The sequence below is a fragment of the Pagrus major genome, chromosome 12 (assembly GCF_040436345.1).
Source record: "Pagrus major chromosome 12, Pma_NU_1.0".
Taxonomy (NCBI): Eukaryota; Metazoa; Chordata; class Actinopteri; order Spariformes; family Sparidae; genus Pagrus; species Pagrus major.
Genome location: NC_133226.1, coordinates 3,041,662 through 3,047,661, shown reverse-complemented (window position 1 = coordinate 3,047,661; position 6,000 = coordinate 3,041,662). Strand labels below are relative to the sequence as shown.

Genomic DNA, 6,000 nt, shown 5'->3' with positions numbered 1-6,000 from the left:
AATACAATAACGTGCAATATTTAGTGTTAGATCATTAGTACTCACCTTTGCTTTTACAATGAAGAACATATCGAAAATACATATAACTGTTAACTTTTATAAGCTTTCATCCTGGCAGCAGTTTAAGGTGAGGGATTCTCCACAAGGTACACTAAATGTCACTGAAGTCGAGCTGTGGCAGGGACCTGGCGGGTTTTAACGGCTGAAATACCGCAGCGGGTGCTGTATATGGATCGCAAGTGCCCAACACTTGCAGTTTATGTCCATATCGTTCCTTTTCTATGGTTGACAGGTGATCTAAATAACTGCGAGGGGAGATTTACCGGCTTTTGCCGCGTCTCAATGGGAAGTCCAGTATGAGCCGCCATCTTGGTCTACTGTTTTGCCCTCCAGGTCAGCGCGCGGGTCACGTGACTGAAAACTATGACTAGAGTCAATGATTAGAGTGTGTCAGATGTGTTAATTAAATGTGGTGGTTATTGTTGAGACTGTACTGAAAGGTGACCTGTTGTGTTTGCCTCTGTTTCTGTGTCAGGTACATCCAGCCATGTCTGAATCTCTGTATGAGAAGTTCTTGGCCCCGGAGGAGCCGTTCCATCTGCTCTCCCAAAGAGCCAGCCTCAGCGATGTGGGAACCCTGGACGTCAGTGACTTTGGGTGTCAGCAATCATCTTGTCACAGAACAGATCCTCTGCACGGCTTCCACAGTAACAGGCAAGTAGAGTGTGTGTTTGGTCATCTGCCAGTGAAGTAAACTGACTTTCAGAATTTGTTTTCAAAAGTGATTTGTTAAAAAGAAGGTTTTGGATCTTAATTCAAGTTATGCACCATCATGGTAGAGTATCCTAAGTGTTTAGGTTATCCTGGAGCATCCAGGATGTGTCATTGCAGCATTCACCACAGTTATTGACAAATGTTAATGTGCTTATCAAGTTGCACATGTCCTGGTTGCCAGTGCCAGTAAAGTCTGTCAACAAATGTGTCAGAGCACGACTATTGATTGACCGTGTTTGCATTGTCTCACATCCAAACCTACACCCAAGGCCAGTAGAAACACACATGTTTTGCAATTGCTAATCAAATAAAATAGACAACAGGATTCCACATACACCAACATCTCCATCATGTCTCCTGCCAGTATAAAATGGTCAAAGGTATGTGTAAAGTTACCAATTTCAATATCCTGAAGGTGTGCACAATAATTATATTGTGGCTTGACACTTTTTACCAAACTGCCATTAGAAAATTCAAAAGAGTAGCAGTTCATTCTCTCTAAAACATCCTCCTCAATAACTTCTGCATGTATATTTTTGTATGTCCCTCGTTCAGATGTACTTAGTTGACATTTGGAATGCGTTTGACAGGGAAATACATTAACATAGTTAAATTATACATCATCATCTTGTGTGCACACAACCTTTTCTCAGAAAAATGATCTGAGCAATTTCCAGAAATGACTCACAGGATATACTTAGACAGTTCATTGTCCTTCCGAGGTGGAACCTTACTTCCTGTGGAACCAGTGTTGCCAGCTCAGAGTGCAGCGAGTGTGTGTCTGTTGGGGATCAGGATGACTGTTACTCCCTTCTGGATGACCAGGAACTAACGTCTCTGGACCCCAGAGAGTAGTGTTTGCAGTGATGTCTCCTCCTCCATCAGCACCTACTGGGACTGGTCCGAAAGCGACTTTGAGTGGCAGGTTGGTTGTTGGCCAGCCGGTTTTCTAACTTTCGCTTCCATCAAACACAGAGGATGTGGATGTTATAGTGAACAGAACGTGTCTTTGTCTTTTCCAAATAATTTCTTCTTCTACTTCTCATTGTTCGTCTGTCTCACTGCTGTCCCACCAGCTGCCAGGAAGTGACATGCCAGCTGCAGCGATGTCCTTTCTGACATCATCCCGAGTGTGCCAAGTTCACCCTGTCTATTTTCCAAGAGGCAGCCAAAGCCCCACCCTCACCGCAACCTGGATGAGTTACCATGGAGTGCCATGACCAACGATGAACAAGTAAACAGCCAACACACCTTTCTGTTTTACAGTGTTTTAAATGAGACACCCCTCTGTGCTGTCAGAATCAAAAGCAGTGAAACTGACAAGCTTACTGACTCAGCTCCTGGTTTATGCTTTTTGTTTAGGTCAGTTTATGTCAGGGGCTGGCAACAAGTAGATTGTGGCATGGTGTGGATTTCAAATGAATATGTTTCTCTGTAATCTTTATTTTGTTGGAGCTGAGGTGTCAAAACAAAGATCAGGACTTTGCATTCATTTTGGTGACACTAATGTATTTCAAAACTAAATAGCATAAGGAAAAATAAAAAGCCATCTTATTGCAGATTAAAAAATGTGAGCAAACAAAAATGTCCACATTTTAAATGACATATACTGTAATGCTTTCAAATAACATATTTGAAATAAATCTCAAATAAACTGTACAGTGCAGTTTATCCTGATAGAGAGCTTTTTCTCCCAGGTTTTCTCCGAGTAACTAGAGCTAAATGTTTCACATGTCAAGTCAAGTTTTGCATCATTAATATTTACAAAGCAGCACAGTCCCCAGTGAAAAACAAATAAATAAATACAAAATATATATCAGTCAAACAGCGCATTGAGCAAATCCCAGACGAACATACTGTCCCCTTTCAACAGTTAAAACAGGTAAAATATCAGATTTCAGCTTGACTTCTAGCAGTATTTAGCTTTATTGTAGTCAGGGATTTCCTGAGCTGATTTTTTCCGCAGCAATATAAATTGTCAGCCATTTCCGGTCCATTGCTGGTTTGCCTCAATTACCCCAGCAGTCAAAAACAACCTGTTACTCTGAGTTAAACACTTAAACACACATCCACCTTTAGTCTTCAGTGTAGGCAGGTATGCCTAGACAAAAGGTAAAAAAAAAAAAACTTGAAACAAATGTGTCTGTTTCCACATCCAGGTGGAGTACATTGAGTACCTGAGTTGAAACGTCAGTACAGAGATGGGCCTGAGGGAGCAGCTGGACATCATTAAGATTATCGACCCCTGCGCTCAAATCGTTCCCACCGACAGCGAGTTCATCGTAGAGCTCAACTGTCTCGCCGACGAGAAACTCAAGCAGGTGAGTCGTGGCTCTGATACCAAACCAGTTAACAAGGCTAGTGTTCTGTCCCACATAATGACACACACTTATACCAATGCGTGAGCGGCCTGTCACCAGGATGATACAGAGAAGATAAAATAATAGTTGTCAATGAACATAAAAGTCTGACTATGTTTTGTGTTTTAGGGTGTATTTGTAGTTTATTTTACACCTGAAACGCTGAGGAAGTAAAAATATAAATGCATTTTGGTTATTTAAAGCTACTGAGAAAAATGTTGTCATTATAATATTAACTGTTTCACTTGTTAATTAGACAATAACAAGTTTCATATCACTGTATATCCATCTTTCAGGGATTTATATTCGGTTGCCTTTTTGATTCAGCTGTTGGTCATTGTTGTGTATCAAAGAGAATCACTCCATGGCAATATTTAAGTTAACACAGAGTTATGCAGAGTGTGACAAGTACATTCCTTTGACCTGTGTGATGTCATCAGGTACGTAACTACATCAGAGATGGTTGGCTAGCAGTATTCATAATAGTGCCACTGCCACTATTGTTGTCCAGATTGAACAGTGACAGAAAATAATAAGAAATGGTTGGGTGCAATTTCCAGCTCAGTTCCAGTCATTTTAAGGTCTTCCTGGTTGTAAAACTGTTAATATTTCCTTTTGTTCAGGTGGTACAGCATCAGCCTGTAGTGGAAGCAGCGTTGCCAACATCAGCAGAGCTGCCAACATCAGCAGAGCGCACAGTGACGGCAACCTCTCCAGTGCTGCACAACGTACACGAGACTCTATTTTCTTGTGATGCTATAATTGTGCTGGACAAATACCACTTATTTTACATTACTGGGAACACACTGGAAAGAATGTGTCTGATCCTGGCTGCTGCATACATTTTATTAAACAGTAACAAATCCATTACAATGTAATTTTTTGCTGCCTGATGTTACTGCAAGCATTTTTGACGCCCCTCCCTAAACGCAGAACACGCGCTGTGCGTAGGGCCCCACGATGCATGGGGGGCCCCATTTTGCGCAAGGGGACGCATTCTATCCAAATGCACAAAGGATGCGCATCGCTGCCGTGAGGTGCGCGTGGAGCACCAAGTCAGCCCGAGGCAGGAGTGAGAAAAAAGAGACGAGTAGTCTGACACCGCACACGTTGCCGCAATGATTGACAGCACGCAGCATCTGACCAATCAGCAGTCAGATGTGCCGACAGGCAGTTGGATGCAGGTGGAGAGATGGCCTCCAAACTTCAATATGAATCGGTAGCTAGCAAAAGTCAAGTCAAAACAAGAGGAGGCTCGTGCTTCACTTGAAGGTGGGTATGTTGTTGAAATAAAAAAGAAAAACTTTGTGGCATAAACACCCCAGCTGCTAGCCTGCTAATCATGAGACAGAAGAGAGGGTAATTCTGTCTAGATGTGGACTGGAGATTAAATTTTCCAGCGGCCCTGATATCATTTATTGAATGTCTTGTTAACTGCATACATTCACCTCTGTTGAAAAAGGAGTGGTTAATTGACCAGTTGGTGGTCGTATGTTGGCTCAGGTTTATAGCCTATCAATCTATGCTATCAATAGAAGTTTGGGGCTATTTTTATGGAGGTAAAATGTCACCATCTCTTGGTGAATTTAATTCATAACAGTCATATAAGATTAGATAAGATAAATTAAGATAATCCTTTATTTGACCCACAATGGAGAAATTTAAAGCGTTGCAGCAGCAAACAGCAGTGTAGGAATATAGAACCTAAGTACAAAATGTAAAAATAACTATATAAAAATATTTAAATATAGAAATATCATCAAATCAAGTCATAATGAATATTATTATTAGTTGTAGTCGTATTTGCATTAATTGCATTTTAATCTTTGGTGAAGGAGAAATTTGGTGTGCTGCTTGATTTCAGACAGCTTCAAGGGATGCCCAAAGACACCTTGCAGAAACACTGCACCAAGGTGGAGAAGACATTGACTGCAGAGGAAGCGTCTGATATTGATGGTGCAGAGATGGCCCAGGAAATCATGAACCTCCCAGAACTGCCAACACAAACAACTGCTCTGGAGATGTTGTCATTTCTCCATGAAAATCATTTGCAGGAACTGTATCCAAATCTATGGATTGCCCTCCGCATTGCAGTAACTCTCCCTGTTGCAGTTGCCTCTGCTGAGCGAAGCTTTTCAAAACTGAAGCTCAAAAACATACCTCCGCTCATCAATGGCGCAAGAACGCTTGAGTGGCCTGGCTATCATAAGCATCAACTCAGAAGTGGCACAGCAGCTGTCATATGATGACCTCATTGATGACTTTGCATCCAGAAAATTCAGACGTGTGCATCTGTAAAAGGCTTGTTCCATTGTTGAAAGAGGCTGTTCATTTGATTTGTTCCTACTAATAAAGGTTGTAAACCTAAATGGCATTTCGTGATACAGTCATTTTGTAATGGGGGGTGGGGGGCCTCAAAATAAAATTCTGCTTAGGGCGGCCCTGCATGGAGGCCCCACCCTCCAACATACAGGAACCAGAGGATCCACTATAAAACGCCCTGGTGCCAGACACCACAGGACACCCTCAGAGGTCTTAAGTCCATGTCTTGACAGGTCAGAGCTGTTTTGGCTGCACATGGGGAACCTTCACAATATTAAGCAGGTGGTCATAATGTTACGCCTGATCGGTGTATGTGTAGCACTTTGTATGCATAGACAGCATTATGTGTTTAAAAGGTACTAATTGAGCAAATTGTTTTGTCTCTTTTTGAATTGAAACTGTTGAAAAAATTAAGCAAAAGTAAAGGGTAAAATACTGTGAATATCTTAAGGGAGCATGGAAACTAAATTCAGCTATATATTCAATACTGTATGAGTGTTTATTTGTTCTCTGAGTTATGGTCCCCTGGCACTGGTGAAACGTT

General features: G+C 41.6%; 1 pseudogene; it reads left to right on the top strand.

Annotated features, from left to right (window-relative positions):
* Positions 1–547: 547 nt before the first annotated feature.
* LOC141006466 (protein FAM199X-like) lies at positions 548–3,970 on the top strand (annotated as a pseudogene).
* Positions 3,971–6,000: the final 2,030 nt, after the last annotated feature.